Source organism: Lynx rufus, unplaced genomic scaffold, assembly GCF_022079265.1.
Source record: "Lynx rufus isolate CCGP_SWC_20201006 ecotype Redwood Valley unplaced genomic scaffold, mLynRuf1.p SCAF_8, whole genome shotgun sequence".
In the NCBI taxonomy this organism is placed as follows: domain Eukaryota; kingdom Metazoa; phylum Chordata; class Mammalia; order Carnivora; family Felidae; genus Lynx; species Lynx rufus.
Window position 1 is genome coordinate 61,810,892 of NW_025814896.1, and position 11,579 is coordinate 61,822,470.

The 11,579-nt window shown below is 43.4% G+C and overlaps 1 non-coding gene across 1 annotated transcript; it reads left to right on the top strand.

Annotated features, from left to right (window-relative positions):
* The first annotated feature begins 666 nt into the window (after window positions 1-666).
* Window positions 667-774, top strand: LOC124504415 (U6 spliceosomal RNA). The gene has a single exon (XR_006960398.1). It is a non-coding gene; the product is annotated as a U6 spliceosomal RNA (small nuclear RNA).
* Window positions 775-11,579: the final 10,805 nt, after the last annotated feature.

Below are 11,579 nucleotides of genomic sequence, written 5' to 3' on the forward strand. Positions count from 1 at the left end.
TCAAGAGCACTGTACTGAGAGAAAGAAAAGCTGGATCTCTTCTTAGCTCAGCCTACAATTTGGGCTAGTGACCAGCATTTTAGTTTCTTTATACATTGATGAACATGGACTTATTGCAAATGAAATTTTCCACAGAAACTCAATGAATAAAGCATTTACGTATATATTTTATTTAAACGTATTTGAGGGGCACCTGGGTCAGTTGGTTAAGCTGCCGATTTCAGCTCAGGTGATGATCTCACAGTTCGTGGGTTTGAGCCCCATGTCGGGCTCTGTGCTGACATCTCAGAGCCTAGAGCCTGCTTCAGATTCTGTGTCTCCCTCTCTCTGCTCCTCCCCCATTATGCTCTGTCTCTCAAAAATAAATAAATGTTAAAAAATTTTAAAAATAAATGTACTTGAAAACATTTATAAAGATAATTAGTGAGTGTTTACCTCCTTTCCAAAAGTGAAAATACTAATTCAAAAAGATCTATGCACCCCTATGTTCACTGCATTACATACGATGGCCAGGATAAGGAAGCAACCTATGTGTCCATCAATAGATGAATGGGCAAAGAAGATGCAGAATATTATTCAGTCATAAAAAATGAGATCTTGCCATTTGTGACAACATGGATGGACATCAAGGGTATTATACTAAATGAAATAAGAAAGAGAAAGACAGTGCTCACTTGGCAGCACATATGCCAAAATTGGAATGATACAGAGAAGATTAGCATGGCCCCTGTGCAAGGATGACATGCAAGTTTGCTAGGAATTTACCCAAGGGATACAGGAGTGCTGATGCACAGGGGCACTTCCACCCCAATGTTCATAGCCACACTTTCGACAATAGCCAAATTATGGAAAGAGCCTAAATGTCCATCAGCTGATGAGTGAATAAAGAAGTTGTAGTTTATATACACAATGGAATACTACTCGGCAATGAGAAAGAATGAAATCTGGCCTTTTGTAGCAACATGGATGGAACTGGAGAGTGTTATGCTAAGTGAAATAAGTCATACAGAGAAGGACAGATTCCATATGTTTTCACTCCTATGTGGATCCTGAGAAACTTAACAGAAGACCATGAGGGAAGGGAAGGAAAAAAAATGGTTAGAGAGGGAGGGAGCCAAAACATAAGAGACTCCTAAAAACTGAGAACAAACTGAGGGTTTATGGGGGGTGGGAGGGAGGGGAAAGTGGGTGATGGGCATTGAGGAGGGCACCTGTTGGGATGAGGACTGGGTGTTATATGGAAACCAATTTGACAATAAATTTCATATTTAAAAAATTGAAAAAAAAGAAAGAGAAAGACAAATATCATATGATTTCACTTACATGTGGAATGAATCAAAAAACAAAAAAAAAAACAACAGAGACCCATAAATACAGAGAAAAACTGATGGTTGGTGGGGGGTGGCAAAATGGGTGAAGGGGAGTAGAAGATATAGCCTTCCAGTTATGGAATGAATAAGTCATGGGGATAAAAGGTAAAGCATAGGGACTATAGTCAATAGTACTATACTAGTGTAGTATGGTGACAGATGATGTTACACTTGTGGTGGGCATCACATAATGTATAGAGTTGTCAAATTGTTATGCTGTACACCTGAAGCTAATGTAACATTGTGCATCAACTACACTTCAATTAAAAAATAAAGACATGGGTTCCCTGGGTGGCTCAATCATTTGAGCCTCTGACTCTTGATTTTGGCTCAGGTCATGATCTCAGTGTTGTGGGATTGAGCCTCACATCAGGCTCTGTGCTGGGCATGGAGTCTGCTTGTGATTCATCCTCTCTCTCTCTCTCTCTCTCTCTTTCTCTCTCTCTCTCTCTCTAAAAAAAAAAAAAAAGACAATCAGTGGGACACAAGTTAATTTTGACCATGATTTCCAGTGTATTAAAATTTAGTAGGGATGGGGCACCTGGGTGGCTCAGTTGGTTAAGCATCTGACTTGGACTCAGGTCATGATCTTGCAGTTGGTGAGTTTGAGCCCCGTGTCAGACTCTGTGTTGACAGCCCGGAGCCTGCTTTGAATTCTGTGCCTTCCACCCTCTCTGCCCCTTCTCCTTCTCCCGCTCATGCTCTGTTTCTCTCTCCTTCAAAAATAAGTAAAAACATGAAAAAAAATTTAAAAAAACTTGGTAGGGGGCACATGTCAATGTTATCTTTATTTGGGTTCTTTAATTGTTTAAATATACATAAAGAAACTTAAAGTGTGCACAGAAAACCTTAGGGAACTCTGTGGAACAGAGCTGAAAACCAAGGCCCAGTTGATCATGAAAGGTCCTTCCATTTCAAAAGTTTCATGATGGAACAGAACTGTAGAATGCAAATATTGTGTCTAAAGTTCCTCTCATTGTTTGTGCATGAATGTGATCCTATTGGAAGAAATAAAAACATTCTAGAGCTCCAAAAGCAGAAATGACAAAACTCTATAACGTCAAAATTCTCTGGACGTGGTACAATATAACTTGAATATCAGAACTTATATGAGAGGGCACTTTGAAAATTACATTATGATGTAAAGATCCTCAACAAAATACTAGCGAACAAAAATCCAGTCACATATCATGATTAAGTGATATGTGTGCCAAGAATGCAAAGTTGATCTAACACCCAAAATCAACCAATGTAATACACCATATTAATTAATGGCAAAAACTACATGATGAGTGCAATAGACATAAGAAAATCATATGACAAAATCCAACATGCTTTCATGATAAAAACAATCAACAAAGTAAGAACAAAAGGAAATTTCCTTAAACTGATAAAGGGCATCTTGACAAAACCACAGCTAATGTCACAGTTAAAGGTGCAAGGCTGAATGCTTTCCCCTAAAATCAGGAACAGGACAAAGATATTCACTCTTATCACCTCCATGCAACATTGTACTGCTAACCAGGGCAATTAGACAAGAAAAAACAAAACAAAACAAATAAAAGCATCCAGATTGGAAAAGAAAAAGTAAAATTATCTCTATTTGCAGATGACATAATCTGGCATATCGGAAATCTTAAGTAATCCACCAAAAAACTATTAGAATTAATAAATAAGATTAGTAGTGTGGCAGTATACAAGTCAGCATATAGAAATCAAATGTATTTCTATACATTAGCATTGAGTAATAATACAATGAAGTTAAGACAACAATCCCATTTTTTAAGTTTATTTATTTTGAGATAGAGCATGCAAGTGGGGGAGGGGCAGAAAGAGAGAAGAAAGAGAATACCAACCAGGCTCTGTACTGTCAGTGCAAAGCCCAACTCAGAGCTCAAACTCACGAACAGTGAGATCATGTCCTGAGCCATAGTCGGATGTTCAATCAACTCAGGTGCCCCAACAATCACATTTATAATAGCAGCATAAAAGAACAAAACACCTAGGAAATTTAACCTAGGAAATTAAAGATTTGTACACTGAAAACTATGAAACATTGTTGAAAGAAATTGAAGATATAAACAATTGGAAAGATATTTCCTGCTCATAGATTGGAAGGATTAATATTATTAATATTGTGTTGACTCTCCAAATTGTCCACAGATTCAGTGCAATCCTTATCAAAATCCCTGCTGGAATTTTTGCAGAAATTGACAAGCTGATCCTAAATTTACATGGAAATTCAAGGGACACAAATAGCCAAACAATCTTGAAATCTTGAAAAAGAAGAACAAAGCTGGAGAACTCACACTTTCAGATTTCAAAACCTATTGCAAAGCTATAAAAATCAAGATAGTGTGGTTCTGGCATAAGGATAGGTATATAGATTAATGGAATAGAATTCAGAGTCCAGAAATAAATCCCACATTTACAATCAATTGGAAATCAATGGAAAAAAGAATAGTCTTCTTAACAAATGCTGGAAAAACTGAATATCCATATGCAAAAGAATATACACCATACACAAAAATGAACTCAAAATGGATCATAGGCTTACATGTAAGGGCCAAAACTACAGAATTCCTAGAATAAAACACAATCTTCATGGCCTTGGGTTAGGCAATGGTTTCACAGATATGACACCAAAAGCATAAATGAAAAGAGAAAAACAATAGATTATACTCCATCAGAATAAAAAACCTCTGCATCAAATGACACCATCAAGAAAGTAAAAAGACAACCCATAGAATGGGAGAAAATATTCTAAAATCATGTATTGGTAAGGTATATATATATAAAGAATATATAAAGAACAGTTACAACTCAATAATAAAAAGACAAGCTAATTAAATATTGGGAAGAGGATTTGAATAGGCATGTCTCTGAAGAAGATACATGGTCAACAAGCACATGATTATAAGCATATTTAATCATGGGGAAATGCAAATCAAAACTATGATGAGATACCTCTGCATACCAACTACAATGGCTATAATAGAAATACAGACAATAACAAGGGTTAGTAAAGATATAGAGAAACTGGAATCCTCATACACTACTGGTAAGAATGTAAGTGTACAGTCACTTTGGAAAACAGTGGGGCAATTCCTCAAAATGCTGAACATAGTTGCCATATGACCCAATAATTCTACTCTTAAGGATATACCTAAGAGAAAGGAAAACATATATCCACACAACAACTTATACATGAATATTCATAGCAGCATTATTCGTAATAGCCCCAAAGTGGAAACAACCTAAATGTCCATCAGCTGATAACTGGATAAACAAAATGTGGTATATATACATAGTGAACTGTTATTTGGCAATGAAAATGAACAAAATACTGATACATGCTACAACATGGATGAACCTTGAAAGCATTATGTTAAGTGGAAGAAGCGAGACACAAAAAGCCACATGTTGTATAATTCCATTTATATGAAACGTCCGGAATTGGCAAATTCACTGGGATAGAAGGTAGATTAGTGGTTGCTTGGGGAAAGGGTTGGGATAGGGGGTGGCCAGAAAAAAGAGTGACTGCTAATAGCTACAGGGCTTCTTTTGGAAGTGTTGAAAAGTTTTAAAATTATATTGTGGCGATGACTGCACCACTGTGAAGATTACTAAAAAGCACTGAAATGTATACTTTAAATGGATGACTTTTATGGCCTATGAACTAATTCTAAAAAAGTAATGTTAAATATAATAGCAAAGCTGCTTTTAGAATGCAAAACTAACAATATCTGCTATAAGAAACTCGCAAAATGTAAGTGTAATAAAGGGGAGAAATGTCAAAATATCACATTAATAATAATGATATTGGTCACATTGTTGAGGGCTCACACTATGCCAAGGACTGATCCACAGTTTCACATGCTTCACATGGACAAACTCATTTAATCCCCACAATCACCCTACGAGGTAAGTTATTATCCCTATCGTACAGTTGAGTAAACCAAGGTGCATGTTTCACACAGTTAGGACTATAGCAGGCAATTAAGTCCTAGAGCCTGCAAAGTCAATCTCCTGCCTCTCAAGAAACAAGCCCAATTTCTGGGACTGGTAGGTATCAAAGCCGCCTCCATCTTCCCGATAAAGATCCAAAAGGGCAGCTCAGTTCTTAGACCATGAGGGTGTATCCAGAAGCTCAAATTGAGCTTTGAGGTGATGAGGGGAAATGGAGTTCAAAATTCATGTTCTCCCCTTTCTGCGGAGTGGAGGATAGGCAAACCCATGAATGTCCCCACACCAAGATATGAAGAGAGAGTTTGAGTTAAGGTTGTTGTGTCTGGCTTCCCAAGGAAACTTTGAGTGGCCGTGAGGTGGATTTCTCTCTCTTCTGAACTCTATGCATTTTTATAATGCAAGCAAAGGCAAGTTTGCATACGCCAGGTGCAGATTTTCAATTCCTGTCTGAGAAAAAATTAACATTGTTCCCAAGAACAGGAAGAGATTTGGGATGAAAGGATCTGAATTTGTAACAAGGTTATCAATTATGTTACTCAACCACCAGACAGAGGCCTGTCTCATGCCTAGAAAGTGTCTTGGTCTTCTGCAGAGATGACTCGGAATTAATGGGGACTCTGGTTTCCTCCTCCACTTTAAGTGTACTCAGTTTCTAAGTGATTTGCAATAAGATTCAGCTGCTCACATTGAGATTCCAAGAGAATGTAACTGCTTTCCAGATGTTGCTAGAGCTGGAGAACCCATATGTCTGTAGCCAGCCCTACAAATGCTCTCCTCAGAATTCCGTCTCCCCCCTCCCCAACACACACACACACACACACACACACACACACACAGCCAGGGCAAACAAGGCCAGGCAAGGAACCTCCCTTCCCTCCCCAAGGACCTGTTTCACTGAGCCTAGCTGTGGGCACAGAGGTAAACTGTTGTTTTTTTTAATTAATTTTTGTGATGTGATTATAAAAGTAATATGCTGTCATTATGAAAAATAATAAGATGTTCATATCTAACTTTGATCAATCATTGTACAGGTGCTGTGCCCAGGAATTCACTCCAATTACCTTCACTTACTCCCAACAACCCACTGAAGCAGGTATTATAACTATTACTTGCAATTTACATATGAAGAAACTGAGACTCCGAATGGTTGAATAACTTGTTCAAAGTCATCTAGTGGCAGAACACGCAAACAAAAGCCTGTTTGAATTTAACCCCTACAGAGCATTGTTATAATGCAAGAGAGAGGGAATGTGTGAAATCTGCAAAAGAGGGCAAATAAAGTGCTGTGGGGACTAGATGAAGTCCAGGGTGCAGTGTGTGAGGGTGCGGCATAGCCATGGAAGAGTGTCATTGGTACAAAACTATACTGAATGGCACTAGCCCAACTACCTCAAAATTTCCCCCTCTCCCCTGAGCCCTGTCTTGCCAACACCACGAATGACACCCAAGCCAACTGATGACCCAGCAAGAGCCTCCACTCGTCCTTCTTCCTCACTTCTCCAGATCACAAATCCCCAAGTCCTGTCACTTACATCACCTGTCCCCTGTGTCCCCTTCCACTCAGTCATTCACTAATCCAGAAATGAAGCGAGGGTGGGCATCCTGGCCTCTTCTTCCCCCACTCTGTCCAGACCCTGGCCTCCCTCCCCAGGATTGTTGAAATAATTGTCTCACGTCTGTAATCCATCCAAGGCTTGGCACTTAGGAGGTTCTCAGTGGGTATGGAATGACTGATTGAATGAATGAATCTTCTGCACTAACACCAGGGTCTTTATAAAAGGTAGTTTGAATCACATAACTCAGAAACTTTGAGAGATTGCCTGTTTTCTCCAGCATGCAGTCTTAACCTAACATGCAAGAGTTTTCATAACCTGGATCTTATCAGCCTAAAGGGGTAGCTCCATTCAAACCAAATTACTCATGCTTTCCTGAAGCGTGTCATGAATTTTCTTGTCCCTCCTATTGGCAGGCTCACACAATCTCACCTTTGGCTTCCTGTATTTCTCGGTCTCCCTTCCAGGCCAGGTGAGGACTGAATAACAGGCTCTGGCCAGTGGACTTGTCCCATGATGCAGAGTCCCCCAGTTCCCCCTAACCTCAGAAATTGCATAAGCGATGAATGGGCTAGCCCCTGAGAGGTTCTGTATGTTACCAGAATAGGACCTACCCGCTCCTGATGACTCCACACATCTTTGGTCCTACTCATCCCTCTGCTTAGAGAGAGGTTTTTCCTCTTTCTTGCCAGTTGAAATTCCTATCATCCTTTAAGTTTCAACTCCTGTATGTCCTCCCCTGGGAGTCAGTCACTCGCACCTCTCTCTACTTTCCGGGCATTATTATTACCTCTATTTCAGTCCAGAGCAGAGCCCAGCTAACAGAGAATGTAAGGGCTTGTCTCCCACACTACACTGTGATGTCCAGAGAGCATGGACTGTGTTTGTTTAAGTAATTCTATCTCCCACTGGACTTAGCCTTGTGATTTGTACTCAGGAGTAGTTAGTGTGCACCTGATAGTAATTAGGTCAGAGGGAAAACCATTTACCCCTTGGTCTCAGTGTATGCAGTTGGGCATGGAGAATAAAAGCTTGACCCCTCTGAACCTGGAGGGCACAGTGGTTGGCAGGGATTAGAGAAGATTTCAGGTGAAGAGGCCTCTAGGCAGGGCATGAGTATGTGTTTGTGTGTGTGTGGGGGGGGTCTTCACCCTGGTCATTGCCATCCTTCTCCCCACTCCTCCAGGAAACCCACAGCCTCTGCACAGTTTGGGGGAGTTAAGGAAGAGCGTCTACAGCTTCCAACTGTTTACCTCCTGGGTACCATGGCGACGGGAGATTGGTCACCATGGCAACCATTATTAACCAGGCAGAGCAACTGCTGGCAGATAGTGAATGAGGACAGAAAAGGCAAAAAAAAGGGCATATCAAAGGCATGGGGCACATGCAGTCCTGGCCAAAGTCCCACCTAAAGTGACTGAGATCTTGCTCTGACCAGTCAGTTACCCACAGAGCAGCCATTCACTCTATCCTGGCATCCTGCGCCCAGCAAGGACCCCATTTACAGCTGAACAGAGGCTGAGGAGGAAAAGTGCATGTGCTTGGGCATTCATGTGAAGAAAGGGTCCCCATTCCTGCCAAAAAGGAGCTCCCACCAGCTCAGCAAAATCCCAATGGGGTTCCCTGGCCTGGCAGAATTTTCAAGAATCCATGACTTTGTCATACAAGACCTGGTACAGAGAGCAATGGCAATAGTAGTCACCTCCCATCTCACAGGACCAACTCTTCACTGCCCCCTCCAATGATTTCTCAGAGGGAGTATGTGACTCCGTGCCCAGACAATGATGTTGTTACTGGGTTTTATGAATGAAAGTGTGTGCGGGCGTGCACGCATATGCTGAGGGAAGGCAGGGTGGGGGGGGGTAGTTGCTGGCAGACTGTCCATAAAGTTAGGGGTCTGCACAGCCCACTCTAGGAGGGAGCTTGAACCCAGGTGGAGGGGCAACTGCCCACTAGTCTGGGGTGCCAAGGACTGCACTGACCCCAGTTTGCCCGTCTGAAAGATTTGGTGAGGAGCATCCACCATAAAGTCTCTCCTTTCCAGGAGAGAGGTGGCAGCGCTCCCATTGGGAGTCCTGAGCAAGTAAACTGCATATTGGAGGTGCTGGACCCATGGCCAGTGGCCCATGGGGGGATTTCGGATCCTTTCTGCTCTTCCCTCCTTTCATCCTCCTCCACATTTCATGTCTAGCTGGAGATAGCCGCTTTAGAATGACAAAGTTTAAAATCTCAACAACAGCATCAAGTAGGGCAGTTATGAATTGAGGAATTACAAGGGGAGAAAAATGAAACACCCCTCCATCCCCCTAGTTACCTAGTCCAGCCCTTGCCAGAGATTGCTGGGATGGCCAGAGCAAGGACCAGCTGGCTTAGCCCCCTCTGGTGTTGGAGGTGGGGGTGGAAGCTGAGCTGAGGAGAAAAGCCTGAGGACAAGGACAGAGAGCCCATATGATTATCCGGTTAGGGGATTGCAAGGGATCAGAGAGCCTGCTGCCCCTTCTCCTCCATATCTAAACACTAAGCCCCCAAGCACCGACTGACCAAGATTGTAGATTACGAGTCCATCATTAAAAAAAAAAAAAAAAAAAGAAGAAAGAATAGAATAGAAACAGTGACTGCTCACTTCACTAAATAATATGAACTCTTTGCCTCCTCCTCAGCCACATGTCTCTTTGGATCTCCAACGCTGAGTTGGGTCTAGCGGAGGCAGTCCCTCAACCCCAGTCTGCTGACCTCCCTAGCTCCTGCTCCTTCCAAGCCCATGGACATAACTGCCCCACGCCTGGCGCAGACTCGGAGAGACTCTGCTCTAGTCCCAGATCTGAAGCCGCAGAAACGAGGCGGCCAGAGAGCCTCTTCCAGGACAGGCTGCCATGAAGGCGCGTGGCCAGTCATCTGGGTTACCGGGTGTCTTAGGGAGGTGTCTCCAGGGTAGTATCGTGGCCAGACTCCCTTCCTGTCTCTAGCGGGAGACAGTCCAGCTCCTTCTGCCTCCTGCCCCGACGGCTCAGCCCGGATCGGCCCAGCGCGGCTGCTGGATGTGAGTGTAAGGAGTGTGATGGACTTGGGCACAGCGGAGAGCTTTGTCCTGTGATCTCGGCTGGAGGAGTGTGTGTGTGTGCCGGGGTTGGGAACAGATGCCGGGGCAGGCCCCTTTCTCGCGCGCCCAGAAGCGGCCCGTTTCAGCACCGGGGGCTGCGGACAGCGCCGCGCCTGCACTTGGGCTCAGCCACCCCTCTGCCCTGCGCGGACTTCTTTAATCCATCTCCGGGCTGGATGGAATCAGCGACCCAGCAGACCTCCCAGCGCCCTAAAAACTCCCAGCTCAAGAGACCCTAAAATCCTTACCCGACAAAGTTTGAGTTCTCCGCGATGCGCCTCTGTCTGGCAGAGAGTCTCTGCTGCTCGCTCCCTCTGGGTTCTGGGTAACAGCTCTGGCCTCGCTCCCTCCCCCACGCTTCGGCCCCAGGACCCTCCTCTGCGAACGGCGGAAGGAGTCTGTTGCCGCCCTGTCTCTCACTGAGAAAGTCAGGTGAGGCTCTGGAGTCTCAAAGGCGGTCCCGGAAGAGGCAGAAGCCGCTCATTCCTATCAGCATCCCCTCCAAGGGAAGAGGGGGCGAGCCAGGAGCAAGAAAACAGGAAAAGTCTGCCTGTCAACTCTGGACTCTTCTAACCGCGAGCCTCCCGCCACCTTGGACTCTTTCCTGAGATGTTTTACCAGTAATGTAATCCACACTGGATGAGGACACAGCGGAGATCTGGGAGTCTGAAGTTTAAAGGTGGGAATATATATCCCCTTAAACTTGTTTGCAATCTTAGGAAGGGTTTTAGAAACGAATCTCTCTTAGGGACATCTCCTTGCAGAGATTTATTTCCTTCTACCACAGCAGACACCACCAGCTTCCCTGAACTAAAAATTAAAACTCGCCAGTCCAGCCAAAAGAATTTAAACTCTTTTTGCAGAAAATAACAACAAAGCCTCCACATTTCTCCAGACTCACTTTCCTCACAGAAAGCATATGTCTAAGGACACACCTCTCCATCAAGGATGAAAACCTAAATGCACCTCCCCTTCACTCTCTGGTCCTGAATTGCAGGAGCAGGTCCCAGGAGGAATCCAGCTTTCCTGTCTGGGACAAGGTCTGGAAGCCTCTTGGGTTCCAGGTCCCTATGGCTGACACCCTTATGGGAAGAAACTGCAGGAGCAGATCCCACAGCAGCCTGAAAAGGAGAGGCTTCTTTGAGGATTTGTAACTTATGATATTTCCTGAACATATCTATTAAATTATCTACTCATGAAGGGGAACCTGGGTGGCTTAGTTGGTTAAGCGTCAGACTTTGGCTCAGGTCATGATCTCATGGCTCGTGGGTTAAAGCCCTGCCTGGGGCTCGGTGCTGACAGCTCAGAGCCTGGAGCCTGTTTTGGATTCAGTTTCTGTCTCTCTCTGCCCCTCCCCCACTCCCTCTCTCTCTCTCTCTCTCTCTCTCTCTCAAATATAAATAAACATTAAAATAATTATGTATTCATGGAACAGATTGTCTTTAGAAAGCTTAAGTTCTCGAGTTCATGCAACACTTGGAGAGATCAAGTGTATATCATTCACTGGAGAAATAAAGAATTAGAATCACACACACACACACACACACACACACACACACACACACCCCTTAAAGAAGGGAAGCAAAA